The sequence below is a fragment of the Chenopodium album genome, chromosome 24 (assembly GCF_948465745.1).
Source record: "Chenopodium album chromosome 24, dcCheAlbu1.1, whole genome shotgun sequence".
Taxonomy (NCBI): Eukaryota; Viridiplantae; Streptophyta; class Magnoliopsida; order Caryophyllales; family Amaranthaceae; genus Chenopodium; species Chenopodium album.
Window position 1 is genome coordinate 20,090,200 of NC_137857.1, and position 26,126 is coordinate 20,116,325.

The window sequence follows — 26,126 nt, forward strand, 5'->3', positions numbered from 1 at the left end:
TTAATTTTAGAATTAATTTAGTGAGCAAAATAAATTTTAAATAAGTCTAACTTAATAAAATTTTCAAAGTACTTAATAAAATTTTCAAAGTGCAATAACCAAAATAATTCTAAGAACCATCTTTAATTAAATTGGTTTAGCTTGGTGCAAAATAAAATTGAGGCAATTTCTCACTTTCAATTTAATCAATTTAAATTAAATTTGAGAATTTGACAAAGTAAAGGGAAGTTGGAAAAATATGAACTTTAATGTTCAAATGAAAATTCCAACATCTAAATTTTGTGAACCCTTGAAAATTATATCTTCCAACATGAAGATAACCAAATTTCTATCACAAAAATAAAAACTTTATGTTTCCAATCAACTCAAAATGATTAAAACAACAAAGTTCAACACAAAATAACATGGAATTTAGTGGTTTTTAAAGTTTCAATCACTTATCACAAAAGAAAGATTGAATCTTTAACACTTAGGAAGCCTCAAAAATAAAATTTTCACACGAAAAAGCAATTAGTTTGCAATTATGTGAAAATAAATCAACCTTTAAGCATCAAATACTACCAAGTAAGTGTGCTTTAAGGGGACATAAAAATGCAGAAAATAATGCAAATAATCAACCATATAATCAACAATTTATGCCATTAATTTCAAGGTTAGAAAAGACTTAAAATTTTTCGTCAAAAACGAAAAACCCCTCGAAAAAGGCATTTATGGTCAGAATTTGGCTAAAATCACAGCCCCCATGGGATAAAATCCTTTCCAGAACACGTTTTTCACCCAAAATTCACTAGTCTTGGGCGAAAATCTGGGTTCTGGGCCAAACACGACATTAAAAACGGGATTAAATAAATAAAACCGAGCTACTAATTTAATTAGTAACCTAAACCTAACACAACTTTAAGGTCCACTACCTTTGGGTTAGCAAGGTCCGACCAAAACCCGAGTGCTATATGAGTTTAAGAGTTTCCCAAAAATTATGGAATGCTCTTTTTAACTCCCACTCAAGCACTTTACTCCAAATCCCAAGCTTGGTATTTATAGAGGAAAGTATGAGTGGGAATTTCTATCCCATCAATGTGGGATCATGAAATTCCACAAATTAATTTAAAGCTAAATTAAATTAAAATTGCAAACAATTAATAAATCTACAAGTGGCATTACCATGTGAGATGGGTTAGTGAGGACCACATTCAGAGTAAGGGACCATACTTGCTCCCCACTCAATACTCTCCTTGTGCCACATATCCTCACTCACTTACTCCCATTTTCCATACTTCCCTTTAACCCACGGCCCTATGGCCCGAGCCAAGCCACGAGCCAAGTCCGAGCCAAACCCGAGCCCAGCCCGCACCCAGCTGCTGCTGTGGCACGGCTGCTGCTATGGCACGGTGCGGCTGCGACTGTGGCCGGGCACGGCTGCTGCTTTTCCTAGCCGCGGCTGGTCGTGGCTGCTAGCACGCTGCGCTAGCTCGCACCAGCCAGCCATGGTTCGGCTTGGTGCTTGCTAGCCACCTTTGCTAGGACGTTTTGCCCCTAGCATTCGGATGCTCGGGGCACTCCGATGCTAGGGGTATTTTTGGGAATATGGTCAATTTATTATTATTTTGCGCGTCTCGTCTTTTATTATTTTGACTAGACTTCCGACGATCGGTTTCGACGCTCTAAGGTCGAATTACCGACGTCTAAATATTTAACAATCAGGCGACGAATTAATTTCTTCCGCATTAATTCGTCGAGTTGGTTCGCATATATTTGCTTGGTTGTGACCCGAAGGGTTCAGTCAAGATTAAGCATGGAAGCGGCCTCCACCCACGCATTCCGATCACTTGACCTTACTGAATATATATTAGCTTTCTAATAAGTCTGAACCCACTATCGAAATAATACACTTGTTTGAAGGACACCATTCCTTTATTTGGAACCATAAATGACCCTTACATATTGCCAAAAATTTCCGTGGTAGGCTCGAGGTCACGATATCGGTGCAAGTTTGGAACGGGTAAATTGACTGTTTAAAGGCATATTGGTTGGTTCCACCCACTCAATTCGACTCCCGGAGGGTATTAGGAACCATGGTAAACATCTCGCCAATTTTTATTTCCGGGCGAAAAAAGGTCAAAAAATTCCAAAATTGATCCACGCTTTTTGAGGAATTTTGAGGTTACAGGGCCCGGTGGCGAAAAGTCTTGAGACCCTAGGGGAGATATCTTATGGTCATATAATGACGTTTGGAACCAAATATGACCCTTATATGTTGCCATAAATTTCCGTGGTAGGCTTGAGGTCACGATATCGATGCAAGTTTGGAACGGGTAAATTGAGTGTTTAAAGGCATATTGGATGGTTCCACCCACTCAATTGGACTTCCGGAGGATATTAGGAACCATGGTAAACATCTCGGTAATTTTTATTTCTGGGCGAAAAAAGGTCAAAAAATCCCAAAATTGAAGGCTATATAATCCACGCTTTTTGAGGAATTTTGAGGTTACAGGTCCCATTGGCGAAAAGTCTTGAGACCCTAGGGGATACATCTTAGGGTCATATAATTACGTTTGGAACCATATATGACCCTTATATGTTGCCATAAATGTCCGTGGTAGGCTTGAGGTCACGATATCGGTGCAAGTTTGGAACGGGTAAATTGACTTTTTAAAGGCATATTGTATGGTTCCACTCACTCAATTGGACTCCCGGAGGGTATTAGGAACCATGGTAAACATCTCGGCAGTTTTTATTACCGTGCGATAAAAGTCAAAAAATCCAAAATTGAAGGCTATAAATCCACGCTTTTTGAGCAAATTCGAGGTTACGGGCCCGGTGGCGAAATGTCTTGAGACCCTAGGGGATACATCTTAGGGTCATATAATGACATTTGGAACCATATATGACCCTTATATGTTGCCATAAATGTCCATGGTAGGCTTGAGGTCAAGATATCGGTGTAAGTTTGGAACGGGTAAATTGACTGTTTAAATGCATATTGTTTGGTTTCACACACTTAATTGGACTCTCGGAGGATATTAGGAAGCATGGTAAACATCTCGGCAATTTTTATTTCCGAGCGAACAAAGGTCAAAAAATTCCAAAATTGAAGACTATAATCAACGGTTTTTGAGGAATTTTGAGGTTATGGGGCCCTATGGCGAAAAGTCTTGAGACCCTAGGGGATACATCTTAGGGTCTTATAATGACGTTTGGAACCATATATGACCCTTATATGTTGCCATAAATGTCCGTGGTAGGCTTGAGGGCACGATATCGATTCAAGTTTGGAACGGGTAAATTGACTGTTTAAAGGCATATTGGATGGTTCCACCCACTCAATTGGACTCCCGGAGGGTATTAGGAACCATGGTAAACATCTCGGCAATTTTAATTACCGTGCGGTAAAAGTCAAAAAATTCCAAAATTGAAGGCTATAATCCAAGCTTTTGGAGCAATTTTCAGGTTACGGGGGCCCGGTGGCGAAATGTCTTGAGACCCTAGGGGATACATCTTAGGGTCGTATAATGACGTTTGGAACCATATATGACCTCTGTATGTTGCCATAAATGTCCGTGGTAGGCTTGAGGTCACGATATCGGTGCAAGTTTGGAACGGATAAATTGAGTGTTTAAAGGCATATCGGATGGTTCCACCCACTCAATGGACACCCAGAGGGTATTAAGAACCATAGTAAACATCTCGACAATTTTTATTTCCGGGCGAAAAAAGGTCAAAAAATTCCAAAATTTAAGGCTATAATCCACACTTTTTGAGCAATTTTTAGGTTACGGGGCTCGGTGGCGAAAAGTCTTGAAACCCTAGTGGATACATCTTAGAGACATATAATGACATTTGGAGCCATATATGACCCTTATATGTTGCCGTAAACGTTCGTAGTAGGCTTGAGGTCACGATATCGGTGCAAGTTTGGAACGGGTAAATTGACTGTTTAAAGGCGTATTGGATGGTTCCACCCACTCAATTGGACTCCCAGAGGGTATTACGAACCATGGTAAACATCACAAAAAATTTTATTTTCGGGCGAAAAAAGGTCAAAAATTCCAAAATTTAAGGCTATATTCCACGCTTTTTGAGGAATTTTGAGGTTTCGGGGCCCGGTGGTGAAAAGTCTTGAGATGCTAGGGGATACATCTTAGGGTCATATAATGACATTTGGAACCATATATGACCCTTAAATGTTGCCATAAATGTCCGTGGCAGACTTGAGGTCACGATTTCGGTGTAAGTTTGGAACGGGTAAAATTGACTGTTTAAAGGCATATTGGATGGTTCCGCCCACTCCATTGGACTCCCGGAAGGTATTAGGAACCATGGTAAACATCTCGGCAATTTTTATATCCGGGCAAAAAAAGGTCAAAAAATTCCAAAAATGAAGGCTATAATCCACGCTTTTTGAGGAATTTTGAGGTTCGGTGCCCGGTGGCGAAAAGTCTTGAGACCCCTAGGGGATACATCTTAGGGTCATATAATGACGTTTGGAACCATATATGTAGGGATAGCAATCGGATCACGTCGGGTCGGGTTCGTGTTCGGGTCCGCTACCCCCTGACCTGAACCTGATCCGTTTAGCAATACGGGTTGAAAACCTCAACCTGAACCTGATTTTTTTAGGTTCAGGTCAACCTGAAAATGACCTTATTTGACCTGAATTTTATATTTTTGGGTTTGAATCAAGTTTTGACCCGAAAATGACCTGAAATTTATTGGGTTCGGGTCACCTTGAAAGTAATCTAGTTTAACCCGATATTTTAGTTTGGGTTTAAATTTGGTTGTTTTGACCTAATAAGGCTAATTTTGGCCTAAACAACCTTAATTTTATAGGAAAACTACTTAACTTGTAAACATTAAGATATTTTCATTTTATAAACTAATATTTTCAAGCAAAACACTGACATTATACAATGAAACTAGCATAATTAACAATTACATGCCAAAATAAAATCTACCTACTGAATTATATACAAATTAGAATTCAAAAGCTAAACAGATTTCACATAACATAGTTCTTGAGACGATGTATGTCAAGGCTTGTCATCCCTTTTACCCTTTCAAACTTCAGGATAGATCCATGTTTGCTGCAAAAAAATTTAAAATGAAAGCAAGTTAACATCAATAATACATGTTGAAAACAAATTATATGGACAAGACGACAACAATAATAGACATGCAAAACCCGTATACAATGAACTAATCAGAAATATAAACAAGACCATTGTTCCCTGAAAAACAAATTAAACATGAACAAGACCATATAATTTAGTAAAATCGTATAATTATATCAATAAATAACAAATCAACCACAATAAAAACAATCAAGAACAACAACAACAAAGATCTAAAGCAAAATCAATTTTAAAAAGAAAACAAAAACGTATAAAACAAAAAACAAATGAAGAAATTACCTTAATGGTTGAACGCAAAAAGTGATGAACATCTAAAGATTGAAACTGGAAAACTCAACGAGGATTTGAAATGTTGAGAAAAGAGTTAAAGAAAGAGAAAATTGAAATATGACAAAGGAAGTTGAAAACGGCTGAATAAGTGAGCAGTGCGTGAGAAAAAGTGAAGTAGGCATTTAGGATTTTAGGGTTTTAGTCTACTTTAAGATATAACATGGGCTTGGGCCAAATTTTATTTGGTTTGTGTAGAAATTTTTATTGTTGTTTTTATTTGTAGAGTACATATAATCTTATACAATAGATCCGAAAATAATTTCGAGTTAAGTGGGTCGTTTTCGGGTTGAGATTTTCAACCTTAACCTAACCCATTTAATTTCAGGTTCGGGTTCGTGTCAACCCATTTAAGTTTTCGGGTCAAAAACTTTAACCCTAACCCGCTTTTTTCAAGTCGGGTTCGGGTCGGGTCAGCTTTTGCCAGCCCTGCATATATGACCCTTATATGTTGCCATAAATGTCCGTGGTAAGCTTCAGGTCACGATATCGGTGCAAGTTTGGATCGGGTAAATTGACTGTTTAAAGGAATATTGGATGGTTCCACCCACTCAATTGGACTCCCGGAGGGAATTAGGAACCATGGTAAACAACTCGGCAATTTTTATTTCCGGGCGAAAAAAGGTCATAAAATTCCAAAATTGAAGGCTATAATCCACGCTTTTTAAGGAATTTTGAGGTTACGGGGCCCGTTGGCGAAAAGTCTTGAGACCCCTAGGGGATACATCTTAGGGTCATATAACGACGTTTGGAACCATATATGACCCTTATATGTTGCCATAAATGTCTGTGGTAGGCTTCAGGTCACGATATCGGTGCAAGTGTTGAACGGGTAAATTGACTGTTCAAAGGCATATTGGATGGTTCCACCCACTCAATTGGACTCCAGGAGGGTATTAGGAACCATGGTAAACATCTCGGCAATTTTTATTTCCGGGCGTAAAAAGGTCTAAAATTCCGAAAATGAAGGCTACTCCCTTTATCCCAGTTTTCTTGCAACATTTTGACTGGACACGCTTGCCGATGCATATGTTTGACCGTCTATATCTTTTATTATATATTTATAATTCTATAAAAAGCTTAAATTAAAAAACTATAAATTAAATAGGCCCAATAACATCTTACATGATTACATTAAATTTCATATAATAGCTAAAAAAATGGTCAAAGTGAAATGAATGAATAGTGCAAAAAGTCAAAACGATGCAAGTAATTTGGGACGGAGGGAATATAATCCACGCTTTTTGAGGAATTTTGAGGTTACGGGGCCCGGTCGAGAAAAGTCTTGAGACCCTAGGGGATACATCTTAGGGTCATATAATGACGTTTGGAACCATATATGACCCATATATGTTGCCATAAATGTCCGTGGTAGGCTTGAGGTCACGATATCAGTGCAAGTTAAGAACGGGTAAATTTACTGTTTAAAGGCATATTGGATGGTTCCACCCACTCAATTGGTCTCCCGGAAGGTATTAGGAATCATGGTAAAAATCTTTGCAATTTTTATTTCCTGGCGAAAAAAGGTAAAAAAATTCCAAAATTGAAGGCTATAATCCACGCTTTTTAAGGAATTTTGAGGTTACGGGGCCCATTGGCGAAAAGTCTTGAGACCCCTAGGGGATACATCTTAGGGTCATATAATGACGTTTGGAACCATATATGACCCTTATATGTTGCCATAAATGTCTGTGGTAGGCTTCAGGTCACGATATCGGTGCAAGTTTGGATCGGGTAAATTGACTGTTTAAAAGAATATTGGATGGTTCCACCCACTCAATTGGACTCCCGGAGGGAATTAGGAACCATGGTAAACATCTCAGCAATTTTAATTTCCGGGCGAAAAAAGGTCATAAAATTCCAAAATTAAAGGCTATCCACGCTTTTTGAGGAATTTTGAGGTTACGGGGCCCGGTGGCGAAAAGTCTTGAGACCCTAGGGGATACATCTTAGGGTCATATAATGATGTTTGGAACCATATATGACCCTTATATGTTACCATAAATGTCCGTGGTACGCTTGAGGTCACGATATCGGTGCAAGTTTGGAACGGGTAAATTAAATGTTTAAAGGCATATTGGATGGTTCCACCCACTCAATTGGTCTCCCGGAAGGTATTAGGAACCATGGTAAAAATCTTTGCAATTTTTATTTCCTGGCGAAAAAAGGTCAAAAAATTCCAAAATTGAAGGCTATAATCCACGCTTTTTAAGGAATTTTGAGGTTACAGGGCCCGTTGGCGAAAAGTCTTGAGACCCTAGGGGATACATCTTAGGGTCATATAATGACGTTTGGAACCATATATGACCCTTATATGTTGCCATAAATGTCCGTGGTAGGCTTTAGGTCAAGATATCGGTACAAGTTTGGAACGGGTAAATTGACTGTTTAAAAGCATATTGGATGGTTCCACCCACTAAATTGGACTCCCGGAGGGTATTAGGAACCATGGTAAACATCTCGAAAATTTTTATTACCGTGCGGTAAAAGTCAAAAAATTCCAAAATTGAAGGCTATAATCCACGCTTTTTGAGCAATTTTGAGGTTACGGGGCCCGGTGGCGAAATGTCTTGAGACTCTAGGGGATACATCTTAGGGTCATATAATGACGTTTGGAACCATATATGACTCTTATATGTTGCCATAAATGTCCGTGGTAGGCTTTAGGTCACGATATCGGTACAAGTTTGGAACGGGTAAATTGACTGTTTAAAGGCATATTGGATGGTTCCACCCACTCAATTGGACTCCCGGAGGGAATTAGGAACCATGGTAAACATCTCGGCAACTTTTATTTTTGGGCGAAAAAAGGTCAAACAATTCTAAAATTGAAGACTATAATCCACCTTTTTGAGCAATTTTAAGGTTACGGGGCCCGGTGGCGAAAAGTCTTGAGACCCTAGAGGATACATCTTAGGGTCATATAATGACGTTTGAAACCATATGTGATCCTTATATGTTGCAAAAAATGTCCGTGGTAGGCTTGAGGTCCCGATATCGGTGCAAGTTTGGAACAGGTAAATTGATTGTTTAAAGGCATATTGAATGGTTCCACCCACTTAATTGGACTCCCGGAGGGTATTAGGAACCATGGTAAACATCTCGGCAATTTTTTTTTCCGGGCGAAAAAAGATCAAAAAATTCCAAAATTGAAGGCTATATCCACGCTTTTTGAGAAATTTTGAGGTTACGGGGCCCGACGGTGAAAAGTCTTGAGACCATAGGGGATACATCTTAGGGTCATATAATGACGTTTGGAACCATGTATGACCCTTATATGTTGCTATAAATGTCCGTGGTAAGCTTGAGGTCACGATTTCGGTGCAAGTTTGGAACGGGTAAATTGAATGTTCTAAGGCATATTGGATCCATCTTAGGGTCATATAATGACGTTTGGAACCATATATGACCCATATATGTTGCCATAAATGTCCGTGGTAGGCTTGAGGTCACGATATCGATGCAAGTTAAGAACGGGTAAATTAACTGTTTAAAGGCATAATGGATGGTTCCACCCACTCAATTGGACTATCGGAGGGTATTAGGAACCATGGTAAAAATCTGTGCAATTTTTAATTCTGGTCGAAAAAAGGTCAAAAAATTCTAAAATTGAAGGCTATAATCCACTATTTTTGAGAACTTTTGAGGTTACAGGGCCCGGTGGTGAAATTTCTTCAGACCCTTGGGGATACGTCTTAGGGTCATATAATGAGGTTTGGAACCATATATGACCCTTATATGTTGCCATAAATGTCCGTGGTAAGCTTCAGGTCACGATATCGGTGCAAGTTTGGATCGGGTAAATTGACTGTTTAAAGGAATATTGGATGGTTCCACCCACTCAATTGGACTCCCGGAGGGAATTAGGAACCATGGTAAACAACTCGGCAATTTTTATTTCCGGGCGAAAAAAGGTCATAAAATTCCAAAATTGAAGGCTATAATCCACGCTTTTTAAGGAATTTTGAGGTTACGGGGCCCGTTGGCGAAAAGTCTTGAGACCCCTAGGGGATACATCTTAGGGTCATATAACGACGTTTGGAACCATATATGACCCTTATATGTTGCCATAAATGTCTGTGGTAGGCTTCAGGTCACGATATCGGTGCAAGTGTTGAACGGGTAAATTGACTGTTCAAAGGCATATTGGATGGTTCCACCCACTCAATTGGACTCCAGGAGGGTATTAGGAACCATGGTAAACATCTCGGCAATTTTTATTTCCGGGCGTAAAAAGGTCTAAAATTCCGAAAATGAAGGCTACTCCCTTTATCCCAGTTTTCTTGCAACATTTTGACTGGACACGCTTGCCGATGCATATGTTTGACCGTCTATATCTTTTATTATATATTTATAATTCTATAAAAAGCTTAAATTAAAAAACTATAAATTAAATAGGCCCAATAACATCTTACATGATTACATTAAATTTCATATAATAGCTAAAAAAATGGTCAAAGTGAAATGAATGAATAGTGCAAAAAGTCAAAACGATGCAAGTAATTTGGGACGGAGGGAATATAATCCACGCTTTTTGAGGAATTTTGAGGTTACGGGGCCCGGTCGAGAAAAGTCTTGAGACCCTAGGGGATACATCTTAGGGTCATATAATGACGTTTGGAACCATATATGACCCATATATGTTGCCATAAATGTCCGTGGTAGGCTTGAGGTCACGATATCAGTGCAAGTTAAGAACGGGTAAATTTACTGTTTAAAGGCATATTGGATGGTTCCACCCACTCAATTGGTCTCCCGGAAGGTATTAGGAATCATGGTAAAAATCTTTGCAATTTTTATTTCCTGGCGAAAAAAGGTAAAAAAATTCCAAAATTGAAGGCTATAATCCACGCTTTTTAAGGAATTTTGAGGTTACGGGGCCCATTGGCGAAAAGTCTTGAGACCCCTAGGGGATACATCTTAGGGTCATATAATGACGTTTGGAACCATATATGACCCTTATATGTTGCCATAAATGTCTGTGGTAGGCTTCAGGTCACGATATCGGTGCAAGTTTGGATCGGGTAAATTGACTGTTTAAAAGAATATTGGATGGTTCCACCCACTCAATTGGACTCCCGGAGGGAATTAGGAACCATGGTAAACATCTCAGCAATTTTAATTTCCGGGCGAAAAAAGGTCATAAAATTCCAAAATTAAAGGCTATCCACGCTTTTTGAGGAATTTTGAGGTTACGGGGCCCGGTGGCAAAAAGTCTTGAGACCCTAGGGGATACATCTTAGGGTCATATAATGATGTTTGGAACCATATATGACCCTTATATGTTACCATAAATGTCCGTGGTACGCTTGAGGTCACGATATCGGTGCAAGTTTGGAACGGGTAAATTAAATGTTTAAAGGCATATTGGATGGTTCCACCCACTCAATTGGTCTCCCGGAAGGTATTAGGAACCATGGTAAAAATCTTTGCAATTTTTATTTCCTGGCGAAAAAAGGTCAAAAAATTCCAAAATTGAAGGCTATAATCCACGCTTTTTAAGGAATTTTGAGGTTACAGGGCCCGTTGGCGAAAAGTCTTGAGACCCTAGGGGATACATCTTAGGGTCATATAATGACGTTTGGAACCATATATGACCCTTATATGTTGCCATAAATGTCCGTGGTAGGCTTTAGGTCAAGATATCGGTACAAGTTTGGAACGGGTAAATTGACTGTTTAAAAGCATATTGGATGGTTCCACCCACTCAATTGGACTCCCGGAGGGTATTAGGAACCATGGTAAACATCTCGAAAATTTTTATTACCGTGCGGTAAAAGTCAAAAAATTCCAAAATTGAAGGCTATAATCCACGCTTTTTGAGCAATTTTGAGGTTACGGGGCCCGGTGGCGAAATGTCTTGAGACTCTAGGGGATACATCTTAGGGTCATATAATGACGTTTGGAACCATATATGACTCTTATATGTTGCCATAAATGTCCGTGGTAGGCTTTAGGTCACGATATCGGTACAAGTTTGGAACGGGTAAATTGACTGTTTAAAGGCATATTGGATGGTTCCACCCACTCAATTGGACTCCCGGAGGGAATTAGGAACCATGGTAAACATCTCGGCAACTTTTATTTTTGGGCGAAAAAAGGTCAAACAATTCTAAAATTGAAGACTATAATCCACCTTTTTGAGCAATTTTAAGGTTACGGGGCCCGGTGGCGAAAAGTCTTGAGACCCTAGAGGATACATCTTAGGGTCATATAATGACCTTTGAAACCATATGTGATCCTTATATGTTGCAAAAAATGTCCGTGGTAGGCTTGAGGTCCCGATATCGGTGCAAGTTTGGAACAGGTAAATTGATTGTTTAAAGGCATATTGAATGGTTCCACCCACTTAATTGGACTCCCGGAGGGTATTAGGAACCATGGTAAACATCTCGGCAATTTTTTTTTCCGGGCGAAAAAAGATCAAAAAATTCCAAAATTGAAGGCTATATCCACGCTTTTTGAGAAATTTTGAGGTTACGGGGCCCGACGGTGAAAAGTCTTGAGACCATAGGGGATACATCTTAGGGTCATATAATGACGTTTGGAACCATTTATGACCCTTATATGTTGCTATAAATGTCCGTGGTAAGCTTGAGGTCACGATTTCGGTGCAAGTTTGGAACGGGTAAATTGAATGTTCTAAGGCATATTGGATCCATCTTAGGGTCATATAATGACGTTTGGAACCATATATGACCCATATATGTTGCCATAAATGTCCGTGGTAGGCTTGAGGTCACGATATCGATGCAAGTTAAGAACGGGTAAATTAACTGTTTAAAGGCATAATGGATGGTTCCACCCACTCAATTGGACTATCGGAGGGTATTAGGAACCATGGTAAACATCTGTGCAATTTTTAATTCTGGTCGAAAAAAGGTCAAAAAATTCTAAAATTGAAGGCTATAATCCACTATTTTTGAGAACTTTTGAGGTTACAGGGCCCGGTGGTGAAATTTCTTCAGACCCTTGGGGATACGTCTTAGGGTCATATAATGAGGTTTGGAACCATATATGACCCTTATATGTTGCCATAAATGTCCGTGGTAGGCTTGAGGTCACGATATTGGTGCAAGTTTGAAACGGGTAAATTGACTTTTTAAAGGCATATTGGATGGTTCCACCCACTCAATTGGACTCCCGGAGGATATTAGGAACCATGGTAAACATCTCGGCAATTTTTTTTCCGGGCGAAAAAAGGTCAAAAAATTCCAAAATTGAAGGCTATAATGCGCGCTTTTTGACAAATTTTTGAGGTTACGGGGCCCGGTGGCGAAAAGTCTTGAGACCCTAGGGGATACATCTTAGGGTCATATAATGACGTTTGGAACCATATATGACTCTATATGTTGCCATAAATGTCCGTGGTAGGCTTGAGGTCACAATATCGGTGCTAGTTTGGAACGGGTAAATTGACTGTTTAAAGACATATTGGATGGTTTCACCCACTTAATTGGACTCCCGGAGGGTATTAGGAACCATGGTAAACTTCTCGGCAATTTTTATTTTCGGGCGAAAAAAGGTCAAAAAATTCCAAAATTGAAGGCTATAATCCACGCTTTTTGAGGAATTTTGAGGTTACGGGGCCCGGTGGTGAAAAGTATTCAGACCCAAGGGGATACATCTTAGGGTCATATAATGACGTTTGGAATAATATATGACCCTTATATTTTGCCATAAACGTCCGTGGTAGGCTTGAGGTCAGGATATCGGTGCAAGTTTGGAACAGGTAAATTGACTGTTTAAAGGCATATTAGATGGTTCCACCTACTCAATTGGACTCTTGGAGGATATTAGGAACCATGGTAAACATCTCGGAAATTTTTATTTCCGGGCGATAAAAGGTCAAAAAATTCCAAAATTGAAGGCTATAATCCACGCTTTTTGAGGAATTTTGAGGTTACGGGGCCCGGTGGTGAAAAGTATTTAGACCCTAGAAGATAAATCTTAGGGTCATATAATGACGTTTGGAACCATATATGACCCTTATATGTTGCCATAAATGTCCGTGGTAAGCTTGAGGTCACGATATCGGTGCAAGTTTGGAACGGGTAAATTGACTTTTTAAAGGCATATTGGATGGTTCCACCCACTCAATTGGACTCCCGGATCGTATTAGGAACCATGGTAAACATCTCGGAAATTTTTATTTCCGGGCGAAAAAAGGTCAAAAAATTACAAAATTGAAGGCTATATCCACGCTTTTTGAGGAATTTTGAGGTTACGGGCCCGGTGGCGAAAAGTCCTAAGACCCTAGGGGATACATCTTAGGGTCATATAATGACGTTTGGAACCATATATGACCCTTATATGTTGCCATAAATGTCCGTGGTAGGCTTGAGGTCACGATATCGGTGCAAGTTTGGAATGGATAAATTGACTGTTTAAAGGCATATTGGATGGTTCCACCCACTCAATTGGACTTCCGGAGGATATTAGGAACCATGGTAAACATTTCGGCAATTTTTATTTCCGGAGGAAAAAAGGTCAAAAATTTCCAAAATTGAAGGCTATAATCCACGCTTTTTGAGGAATTTTGAGGTTACGGGGCCCGGTGGCGAAAAGTCTTGAGACCCCAGGGGATACATCATAGGGTCATATAATGACGTTTGGAACCATATGTGAGCTTTATATGTTGTCATAAATGTCCGTGGTAGGCTTGAGGTCACGATATCGGTGTGAGTTTGAAACGAGTAAATTCACGTTTTAAAGGCATATTGGATGGTTCCACCCAATCAAATGGACCCCCGGAGGATATTTGGAACCATGGTAAATATCTTGGCAATTTTTATTTCCAGGCGAAAAAAGGTCAAATAATTCCAAAATTGAAGCCTATATAATCCATGCTTTTTGAGGAATTTTGAGGTTTCGGGGCCCGGTGGCGAAAAGTGTTAAGACCCTAGGGAATACATCTTAGGGTCATTTAATGACGTTTGGAACCGTATATGACCCTTATATGTTGCCATAAATGTCCGTGGTAGGCTTGAGGTCACGATATTGGTGCAAGTTTGGAACGGGTAAATTGACTTTTTAAAGGCATATTGGATGGTTCCACCCACTCAATTGGACTCCCGGATGGTAGTAGGAACCATGGTAAACATCTCGGAAATTTTTATTTTCGGGCGAAGAAAGGTCAAAAAATTCCAAAATTGAAGGCTATAATCCACGCTTTTTGAGGAATTTGGAGGTTATGGTCCCGGAGGCGAAAAGTCTTGAGACCCTAGGGGATACATCTTAGGGTCATATAATGACGTTTGGAACCATATATGTCCCTTATAAGTTTCCATAAATGTCCGTGGTAGGCTTGAGGTCACGATATCGGTGCAAGTTTGGAACGGGTAAATTGACTGTTTAAAGGCATATTGGATGGTTCCACCCACTCAATTGGACTCCTGGAGGGTATTGGGAACCACGGTAAACATCTCGGAAATTTTTATTTCCGGGCAAAAAAGGTCAAAAATTCCCAAAATTGAAGGCTATAATCCACGCTTTTTGAGGAATTTGGAGGTTACGGGCCCGGAGGCGAAAAGTTTTGAGACCCTAGGGGATACATTTTAGGGTCATATAATGACGTTTGGAACCATATATGACCCTTATATGTTGTCGTAAATGTCCGTGGTAGGCTTGACGTCACGATATCGGTGCAAGTTTGAAACGGGTAAACTAACTGTTTAAAGGCATATTGGATGGTTTCACCCACTTAATTGGACTCACGGAGGGTATTAGAAACCATGGTATACATCTCGGCAATTTTTATTTCGGGCGAAAAAAGGTCAAAAAATTCCAAAATTGAATGCTACAATCCAAGCTTTTTAAGGAATTTTAAGGTCTCAGGGACCGGTGGCGAAAAGTCCTGAGACCCTAGGGGATACATCCTAGGGTCACATAATGACGTTTGGAACCATATATGACCCTTATATGTTTCCATAAATGTCCGTGGTAGGCTTAAGGTCACGATATCGGTGCAAGTTTGGAAAGGGTAAATTGACTGTTTAATGGCATATTGGACGGTTCCACCCGCTCAATTGGACTCCCGGAGGGTATTAGGAACCATGTTAAACATCTCTGCAAATTTTATTTCCGGAAGAAAAAAGTTCAAAAAATTCCAAAATTGAAGGCTATAATCCACGCTTGTTGAGGAATTGTGAGGTTACGGGGCCTCATGGCGAAAAGTCTTGAGACCCTGGAGGATACATCTTAGGGTCATATAATGACGTTTGGAACCATATATGACCCTTATATGTTGCCATAAATGTCCGTGGCAGGCTTGAGGTCACGATATCGGTGCAAGTATGAAACAGGTAAACTGACTATTTAAAGGCATATTGGTTGGTTCCACCCACTCAATTGGACTCCCGGAGGGTATTGGGAACCATAGTAAACATCTCTGCATTTTTTATTTCCAGGCGAAAAAAGGTCCAAAAATTCCAAAATTGAAGGCTATAATCCACACTTTTAGAGGAATTTTGAGGTTACGGGAGCCGGTGGTGAAAAGACTTGGGACCCTAGGGGATACATCTTAGGGTCATATAATGACGTTTGGAACCATATATGACCCTTATATGTTGCCATAAATGTCCGTGGTAGGCTTGAGGTCACGATATCGGTGCAAGTTTGGAACGGGTAAATTGACTGTTTAAAGGCATATTGGATGGTTCCACCCACTCAATTGGACTCCCGGAGAATATTAGGAACCGTGGTAAACATCTCGGCAATTTTTATTTCCGGGCGACAAAATAGTCAAAAAATTCAAAAATTGAAGGCTACATCCATGCTTTTTGAGAAATTTTGTGGTTACGAGGCCTGGTGGCAAAAAGTCTTAAGACCCTAGGGGATAGAACTTAGGGTCATATAATGACATTTGGAACCATATATGACCCTTATATGTTGCCATATATGTCCGTGGTAGGCTTGAGGTCACGATATCGGTGCAAGTTTGAAACGGGTAAATTGACTGTTTAAAGGCATATTGGATGGTTCCACCCACTTAATTGGACTCCCAGAGGGTATTAGGAACCATGGTTAACATCTCATCAATTTTTATTTCCGGGCGAAAAAAGGTCAAAAAATTCCAAAATTGAAGGCTATAATCCATGCTTTTTGAGAAATTTTGAAGTTACGGGGCCCTGTGGCGAAAACTCTTGAGACCCTAGGGGATAGAACTTAGGGTCATATAATGACGTTTGGAATCATATATGACCCTTATATGTTTCTATAAATGTCCGTGGTAGGCTTGAGGTCACGATATCGGTGCAAGTTTAGAACGGGTAAATTGACTATTTAAAAGCATATTGGATGGTTCAACCCACTAAATTGGACTCCCGGAGGGTATTAGGAACCATGGTAAACATCTCGGCTATTTTTATTTCCGGGCGAAAAAAGGTCAAAAAATTCCAAAATTGAAGGCTATAATCCACGCTTTTTAAGGAATTTTGAGGTTAAAGGGCCTCATGGCGAAAAGTCTTGAGACCCTAGAGGATGCATCTAAGGGTCATATAATGACGTTTGGAATCATATATGACCCTTATATGTTGCCATAAATGTCCGTGGCAGGCATGAGGTCACGATATCGGTGCAAGTTTAAAACGGGTAAATTGACTGTTTAAAGGCATATTGGATGGTTCCACCCACTAAATTGGACTCCCGGAGGATATTAGGAACCATGGTAAACATCTCGTCAATTTTTATTTCCGGGCGAAAAAAGGTCAAAAAATTCCAAAATTGAAGGCTAATCCACGCTTTTAGAGAAATTTTGAGGTTACGGGGCCCGGTGGTGAAAAGTCTAGAGACCCTAGGGGATACATCTTAGGGTCATATAATGACGTTTGGAACCATATATGACCCCATTATGTTGCCATAAATGTCCGTGGTAGGCTTGAGGTCACGATATCGGTGCAAGTTTGGAACGGGTAAATTGACTGTTTAAAGGCATATTGGATGGTTCTTCCCACACAATTGGACTCCCGGAGGGTATTAAGAACCATGGTAAACATCTCGGCAATTTAAATTTCCGTCACAAAAAAGTCAAAAAATTCCAAAATTGAAGACTATAATAATCCATGCTTTTTGAGCAATTTTGAGGTTACGGGGCCCGGTGGCAAAATGTCTTCAGACCCTAGGGGATACATCTTAGGGTCATATAATGACGTTTGGAACCATATATGACCCTTATATGTTGCCATAAATGTCCATGATAGGCTTGAGGTCACGATATTGGTGCAAGTTTGGAACGGGTAAATTGAGTATTTAAAGGCATATTGGATGGTTCCACCCACTCAATTGGACTCCCGGAGTGTATTAGGAACCATGGTAAACATCTTGACAATTTTTATTTCCGTGCGAAAAAAGGTTAGAAAATTCCAAAATTAAAGGCTATAATGCGCGCTTTTTGAAGAAATTTTTAGGTTACGGGGCCCGGTGGCGAAAAGTCTTGAGACCCTAGGGGATACATCTTAGGGTCATATAATGACGTTTGGAACCAAATATGACCCTTATATGTTGCCGTAAATGTCCGTGGTAGGCTTGAGGTCACGATATCGGTGCAAGTTTGGAACGGGTAAATTGAGTGTTTAAAGGCATATTGGATGGTTCCACCCACTCAATCGGACTCCTGGAGGGAATAAATAACCATGGTAAACATCTCGGCAATTTTTATTTCCCGGCGAAAAAAGGTCAAAAAATTCCAAAATTGAAGGCTATATAATCCACGCTTTTTAGAGGAATTTTGAGGTTACGGAGCCTGGTGGCGAAAAGTCTTGAGACCCTAGGGGATACATCTTAGGGTCATATAATGACGTTTGGAACCATATATGACCTTTATATGTTGCAATAAATGTCTGTGGTAGGCTTGAGGTCACGATATTAGTGCAAGTTTGGAACGGGTAAATTGAATGTTTAAAGGCATATTGGATGTTTCAACCCACTCAATTGGACTCCCGGAGGGTATTAAGAACCATGGTAAACATCTCCGCAATTTTTATTTTCGGGCGAAAAAAGGTCAAAAAATTCCAAAATTGAAGGCTATAATCCACACTTCTTTAGAAATTTTTAGGTTACGGGGCCCAGTGGAGAAAAGTCTTGACACCCTAGGGGATACATCTTTGGGTCATATAATGACGTTTGGAACCATATATGACCCTTATATGTTGCCATAAATGTCCGTGGTAGGCTAGAGATCACGATATCGGTGCAAGTTTGGAACGGGTAAATTGACAGTTTAAAGGCATATTGGATGGTTCCACCCACTCAATTGGACTCACGGAGGGTATTAGAAACCATGGTAAACATCTCGGCAATTTTTATTTCCGGGCGAAAAAAGGTCAAAAAATTCCAAAATTGAAGGCTATAATCCACGCTTTTTGAGGAATTTTGAGGTTACGGGGCCCGGGTGTCGAAAAGTCTTGAACCCTAGTGGATTCATTTTAGGGACATATAATGACGTTTGGAACCATATATGACCCTTATATGTTGCCATAAACGTCTGTGGTAAGCTTGAGGTCAAGATATTGGTGCAAGTTTGGAACGGGTAAATTGACTGTTTGAAGGCATATTGGATGGTTCCATCCACTCAATTGAACTCCCGGAGGGTATTAGGAACCATGGTAAACATCTCGGAAATTTTTATTTCCGGGCGAAAAGAGGTCAAAAAATTCCAAAATTGAAGGCTATAATCTACGCTTTTTGAGGAATTTTGAGGTTATGGGGCCCGGTGGCGAAAAGTCTTCAGACCCTAGCGGATACATCTAAGGGTCATTAAATGACATTTGGAACCATATATGACCCTTATATGTTGGCATAAATGTCCATGGTAGGCTTGAGGTCACGATATCGGTGCAAGTTTGGAACAGGTTAATTGACTGTTTAAAGGCATATTCGATGGTTCCACCCACTCAATCGGACTCCCGGAGGGTCTTAGGTACCATGGTAAACATCTCGGCAATTTTTATTCCCGGGCGAAAAAAGGTCAAAAAATTCCAAAATTGAAGGCTATAATCCATGCTTTTTGAGGAATTTTGAGGTTACGGGGCCCGGTGGCGAAAAGTCTTCAAACCCTAGGGGATACATCTTAGGGTCATATAATGACGTTTGGAACCATATATGACCCTTATATAATACCGTATTTGTCCGTGGTAGGCTTGAGGTCACGATATTAGTGCAAGTTTGGAACGGGTAAATTGACAGTTTAAAGGCATATTGGATGGTTCCACCCACTCAATTGGACTCCCGGAGGGTATTAGAAACCATGGTAAACATCTCGGCAATTTTTATTTCCGGGCGAAAAAAGGTCAAAAAATTCCAAAATTGAAGGCTATAATCCATGCTTTTTGAGGAATTTTGAGGTTACGGGGCCCGGTGGCGAAAAGTCTTCAAACCCTAGGGGATACATCTTAGGGTCATATAATGACGTTTGGAACCATATATGACCCTTATATGTTACCGTAATTGTCCGTGGTAGGCTTGAGGTCACGACATTAGTGCAAGTTTGGAACGGGTAAATTGAATGTTTAAAGGCATATTGGATGGTTCCACCCACTCAATTGGACTCCCGGAGGGTATTAGGAACCATGGTAAACATCTCGAAAATTTTTAATTTCGGGCGAAAAAAGGTCAAAAAATTCCAAAATTGAAGGCTATAATCTACGCTTTTAAAGGAATTTTGAGGTTACGGGGCCGGTGGCGAAAGGTCTTAAGACCCTAGGGGATACATCTTTGGGTCATATAATGACGTTTGGAAGCATATATGACCCTTATATGTTGCCATAAATGTCCGTGGTAGGCTTGAGTTTACGATATCGGTGCAAGTTTGGAACGGGTAAATTGAAAGTTTAAAGGTATATTGGATGGTTCCACCCACACATCTCGGCAATTTTTATTTCTTGGCAAAAAAAGGTCGAAAAATTCTAAAATAGAAGGCTATAATACACGCTTTTTGAGGAATTTAGAGGTTACGGGGCCCGGTGGCAAAAAGTCTTCTGACCCCTAGGGGATACATCTTAGGGTCATATAATGACGTTTGGAACCATATATGACCTTTATATGTTGCCATAAATGTTCGTGTAAGGCTTCAGGTCACGAAATCGGTGCAAGTTTGGAACGGGTAAAGTGACTGTTTAAAGGCATATTCGAAGGTTCCACCCACTCAATTGGACTCCAGGAGATTATTAGGAACCATGGTAAACATCTCGGCAATTTTTATTTCCGGGCGAAAAGAGGTCAAAAATTCCAAAATTGAAGGCTATAATCCACGCTTTTTGAGGAATTTTGAGGTTATAGGGCCCGGTGGCGAAAAGTCTTGAGACCTTAGGGGATACATCTTAGGGTCATATAATGACGTTTGGAACCATATATGACCCTTATATGTTGCCGTAAATGTCCATGGTAGGCTTGAGGTCACGATATCGGTGCAAGTTTGGAACGGGTAAATTGAGTGTTTAAAGGCATATTGGATGGTTCCACCCACTCAATCGGACTTCTGGAGGGTATTAGGAACCATGGTAAACATCTCGGCAATTTGTATTTCCGGGCGAAAAAAGGTCCAAAAATTCCAAAATTAAAGGTTATAATCCACGCTTTTTGAAGAATTTTGAGGTTACAGGGCCCGGTGGCGAAAAGTATTGAGACCCTAGGGGATACATCTTAGGGTCTTATAATGACGTTTAGAACCATATATGACCCTTATATGTTGCGATAAATGTCCGTGGTAGGCTTGATTTCACGATATCGGTGCAAGTTTGGAACAGTTTAAAGGCATATTGGATGGTTCCACCCACTCAATTGGTCTCCCGGAAGGTATAAGGAACCATGGTAAATATCTCGTCAATTTTTATTTCCTGGCGAAAGAAGATCGAAAAATTCCAAAATTGAAGGCTATAATACACGCTTTTTGAGGAATTTAGAGGTTACGGGGCCCTGTGGCAAAAAGTATTGAGACCCCTAGGGGATACATCATAGGGTCATATAATGACGTTTGGAACCATATATGACCCTTATATGTTGCCATAAATGTCCGAGGTAGGCTTGAGGTCACGATATCAGTGCAAGTTTGGAATGGGTAAATTGACTGTTTAAAGGCATATTAGATGATTCCATCCACTCAATGGGACTCCCGGAGGGTATTAGGAACCATGGTAAACATCTCGGCAATTTGTATTTCTGGCCGAAAAAAGGTCAAATAATTCCAAAATTGACGGCTATAATCCACGCTTTTTGAAGAATTTTGATTTACGCGGCCCGGTGGCGAAAAGTCTTGAGACCCTAGGGGATACATCTTAGGGTCATATAATGACGTTTGGAACCATATATGACCCTTATATGTTACCATAAATGTCCGTTGTAGCTTGAGGTCACGATATCAGTGCAAGTTTGGAAAGGGTAAATTGATTGTTTAAAGGCATATTGGATGGTTCCACCCACACAATTAGACTCCTGGAGGGTATTAGGAACCATGGTAAACACCTCGGCAATTTTTATCTCCGGGCGAAAAAAGGTCAAAAAATTCCAAATTTGAAGGCCATAATCCACGCTTTTTGAGGAATTTCGAGGTTACGGGGCCCGGTGGAGAAAAGTCTTGAGACCCTAGGGGATACATCTTAGGGTCATATAATGATGTTTGGAACCATATATGACCCTTATATGTTGCCATAAATATCCGTGGTAGGCTTGAGGTCACGATATCGGTGCAAGTGTGGAACGGGTAAATTGACTGTTTAAAGGCATATTGGACATCCACTTAATAGGACTCCAGGAGGGTATTGGTAACCATGGTAAACATCTCGGAAATTTGTATTTCCAGGCGAAAAAAGGTAAAAAAGTTCCAAAATTGAAGGCCATAATCCACACTTTTTGAAGAAATTTGAGGTTACTGGGCCCGGTGGAGAAAAGTCTTGAGACCCTAGGGGATACAACTTAGGGTCATATAATGACGTCTGGAACCATATGTGACCCTTTTATGTTGCCATAAATGTCCGTGGTAGGCTTGTGTTCACGATATCGGTGCAAGTTTGGAACGGGTAAATTGAAAGTTTAAAGGCATATTGGATGGTTCCACCCACTCAATTGGTCTCCCGGAAGGTATTAGGAACCATGGTAAACATCTCTGCAATTTTTATTTCCTAGCGAAAAAAGTTCGAAAAATTCCAAAATTGAAGGCTATAATACACGCTTTTTGAGGAATGTTGAGGTGACGGGGCCCGGTGGCAAAAAGTCTTGTGCCCCCTAGGGGATACATCTTAGGGTCATATAATGACGTTTGGAACCATATATGACCTTTATATGTTGCCATAAATGTCCGTGGTAGGCTTCAGGTCACGAAATCGGTGCAAGTTTGGAACGGGTAAAGTGATTGTTTAAAGGCATATTAGATGATTCCATCCACTCAATGGGACTCCCGGAGGGTATTAGGAACCATGGTAAACATCTCGGCAATTTGTATTTCCGGCCGAAAAAAGGTCAAATAATTCCAAAATTGAAGGCTATAATCCACGCTTTTTGAAGAATTTTGATTTACGCGGCCCGGTGGCGAAAAGTCTTGAGACCCTAGGGGATACATCTTAGGGTCATATAATGACGTTTGGAACCATATATGATCCTTATATGTTGCCATAAATGTCCGTGGTAGCTTGAGGTCACGATATCAGTGCAAGTTTGGAAAGGGTAAATTGATTGTTCATATTGGATGGTTCCACCCACACAATTAGACTCCTGGAGGGTATTAGGAACCCTGGTAAACATCTCGGTAATTTTTATCTCCCGGCGAAAAAAGGTCAAAAAATTCCAAATTTGAAGGCCATAATCCACGCTTTTTGAGGAATTTCGAGGTTACGGGGCCCGGTGGCGAAAAGTCTTCAGACCCTAGGGGATACATCTTAGGGTCATATAATGACGTATGGAACCATATATGACCCTTATATGTTGCCATAAATGTCCGTGGTAGGCTTGAGGTCACGATATCGGTGCAAGTTTGGAACGGGTAAATTGACTGTTTAAAGGCATATTGGATGGTTCCACCCACTCTATTGGACTCCCGGAGGGTATTACACTAGTGGAAAAAAGTCTATTTGTAACGGGTTAATCGTAACGGACATGTTGTTGCCCGTTACAATAACATCATTCGTAACGGGCAAAATTAATGTCCGTTACAAAAAAATTTCAATCCGCGTAAAAAATGTGTATTTGTAACGGGCGGTAAGGTGCCCGTTACGAATAAATTTTTATTTGTAACGGACAATTACTGACAGTTACAAATAATAAGTTATTCGTAACGGACATTTTCTGTCCGTTACAAAAAGTAAAGTCAACACGAGATTGACCAACTTATTTGGAACTGACTTAAATTGTCCGTTACGATTAAATAACCCTCAAAATTAAACTTTTCGAGCCCTAAAAATTTTTCAATCCCCTTTTTTTCATTTTCCCTCCCTCATACTCAGCTCGACTGTTCCCCATTCAAGCGCAATCTCATCTCCTTGAAGCCGGTCCTTTGTTTCTCCGTCGCCGGTCATTTGTTTCTCAGTCGCTGGTCTTCTGTTTCTCCGTCGCCGGGCCTCGTCTCTTCTCCCTTTCTCCTTCCAAGCTCCGGTGGCCGGCTCCTTGCCAGTTTCGCCGTTTGCTCCGGTGGTTATCTCCGTTCGTTTTCTCAGGTGGTTTACTCCGGTCGTTTTCTCCGGTCTCCTTTGCAAGCTCTCTTCTCGAAACTCAAGAATCCAGGTATTTTTTTTTTCTTTTTTCTTTTTTGAATTTGAATTTGAATTTGAGCTTGAGTTTTTGATTTTGTTTGTTATGAATTTGAGTGGATTTTTGGATAATTGATGTTTTTTTTTTTTTTTTTTTAAATCTGATTTTTGAGTGAAAATGAAGTCAACCCTAGGTCCCAGTATCTGATTTTCAGAGGATAAATAAAGAACTAGTTGAGAATTTCCTTAATTTATATTCTCTGGAAATTAATTGGGATATACCCAATTTCACATTTGGTTGCTGCATTTAGGATGTTTATAGCAAATGAATATGTACAATTGTAAAGTTAGATGCTGGCTTTTTACTCTTTTAAATTAGAACTGTAATTTTTTTTCTTTTTTTTTTACTGATAAATAGATTGATGGGTGTTTATGGTGACTTATTTGATGGCTTGTAACTCTGTAAGTCTTCTTTTTGGTGTATGATGACAAATTCGACCTGGTACGCTACTCGAATTTAGTTCGGCCGGATAACTATTTTCAGTAATTTATTTACTTAACTCCAAATTTGATAGACGCTTATTTGATGGCTTGTAACATGTTTTTTTTTTCCTTGGCTGATGATGATTTTGACTCTTATAGTCAATAATCTGCCCAATTATCGAATACAGAGTATTATGGAGTAGTACTAATTCTCTTTCTTATCGAATCACATTTCTCTTTATGAAGTGCACTATTGTTGTGTATTCTTCTCAGAAGCTATTTCACTGAAGTTCATTGCATTGGTTGTTCAGTTGCCCCCTCTGGCAACATTGTTTGGACAAATATCAGGCGAATGCTCATTTCCTCTTTGATAAGTATGGACACGAATCGTATCTTCATTGCACTTACCTTGTGGGCAGTATATCATATATTCAAAGGGGGTGGAATGCTAGAAAAAAAGAGCCATTGAATAAATTGAAAAGTATATCATATAAATAAATTGAAAAGTATATCATATATGTGACCAACAAAAGCTTACAAGAATGAAGTTCATTGTTGCTTGTCTAATAGCCACAGTAGACATATTAGTTCATGCTAACATGAGCTGAAACAGTTGGACTACGAGTCTAGGAAACAATAAAGAAAAAACCCAGTGAAACTCAGCATCAATAAACTACTTCCAGACCAGAGTAAACAGCAGTTAAAATGAAGACAATGAAAAAGAACATTCACGAAAATCAGTTGATATCTTATTTCATCAGTAGTTTGCTTTAAAATATCTTTGCTGAACTAGTTGATAAATAAAGATTATAGCTTTAGGGAGAAGTTCTGCAGCTTTAAAATTGCTGTCTTTTTTAGTTCTGCAATTATTACCTTGTCTTCAAGTTGATTAATATTATCCATTACGAACTATTGTTTGTCTCAATTCCGATCAGTTCTGAAATTTCAGTTCCGATCAGTTCTGATCAGTTCTAAAATTTCAGTTCTGAAATTTCAGTTCTGATCACTTCCGATCAGTTCTGAAATTTCAGTTCCGATAACTTTCGATCAGTTCTGAAATTTCAGTTCCGATCAGTTCTTAAATTTCAGTTCTGATCAGTTCCGATCACTGAAATTTCAGTTCCGATCAGTTCTGAAATTTCAGTTCCGATCAGTTCTGAAATTTCAGTTCTGATCAGTTTTGAGATTTCAGTTTCATCCTAAATTAGGTGTGTTTTGATTTTGGTTGATGTACATTCAACCTACTGTTTTGATATCTTTTTTTTTTCAATTCAGGTTCTGCCATATCTTATATATGTGTTTTTTTTAATAGTAAATGTTAACTTTTTATTGATTTCAAGTCATAGAAATCAAAATATAAGTCAATTAAGGATGTTATGTGTTTTGTTTCTATATTATGAGTTTTATTTCTATAATTTGGTTCATCGCATTTATTCTAATGATTGTTTTTATTATGGATTGTTTTTATTTTGTAACCACTTTCATATGGTTTTTTTTTTCAATAGGATTTTTG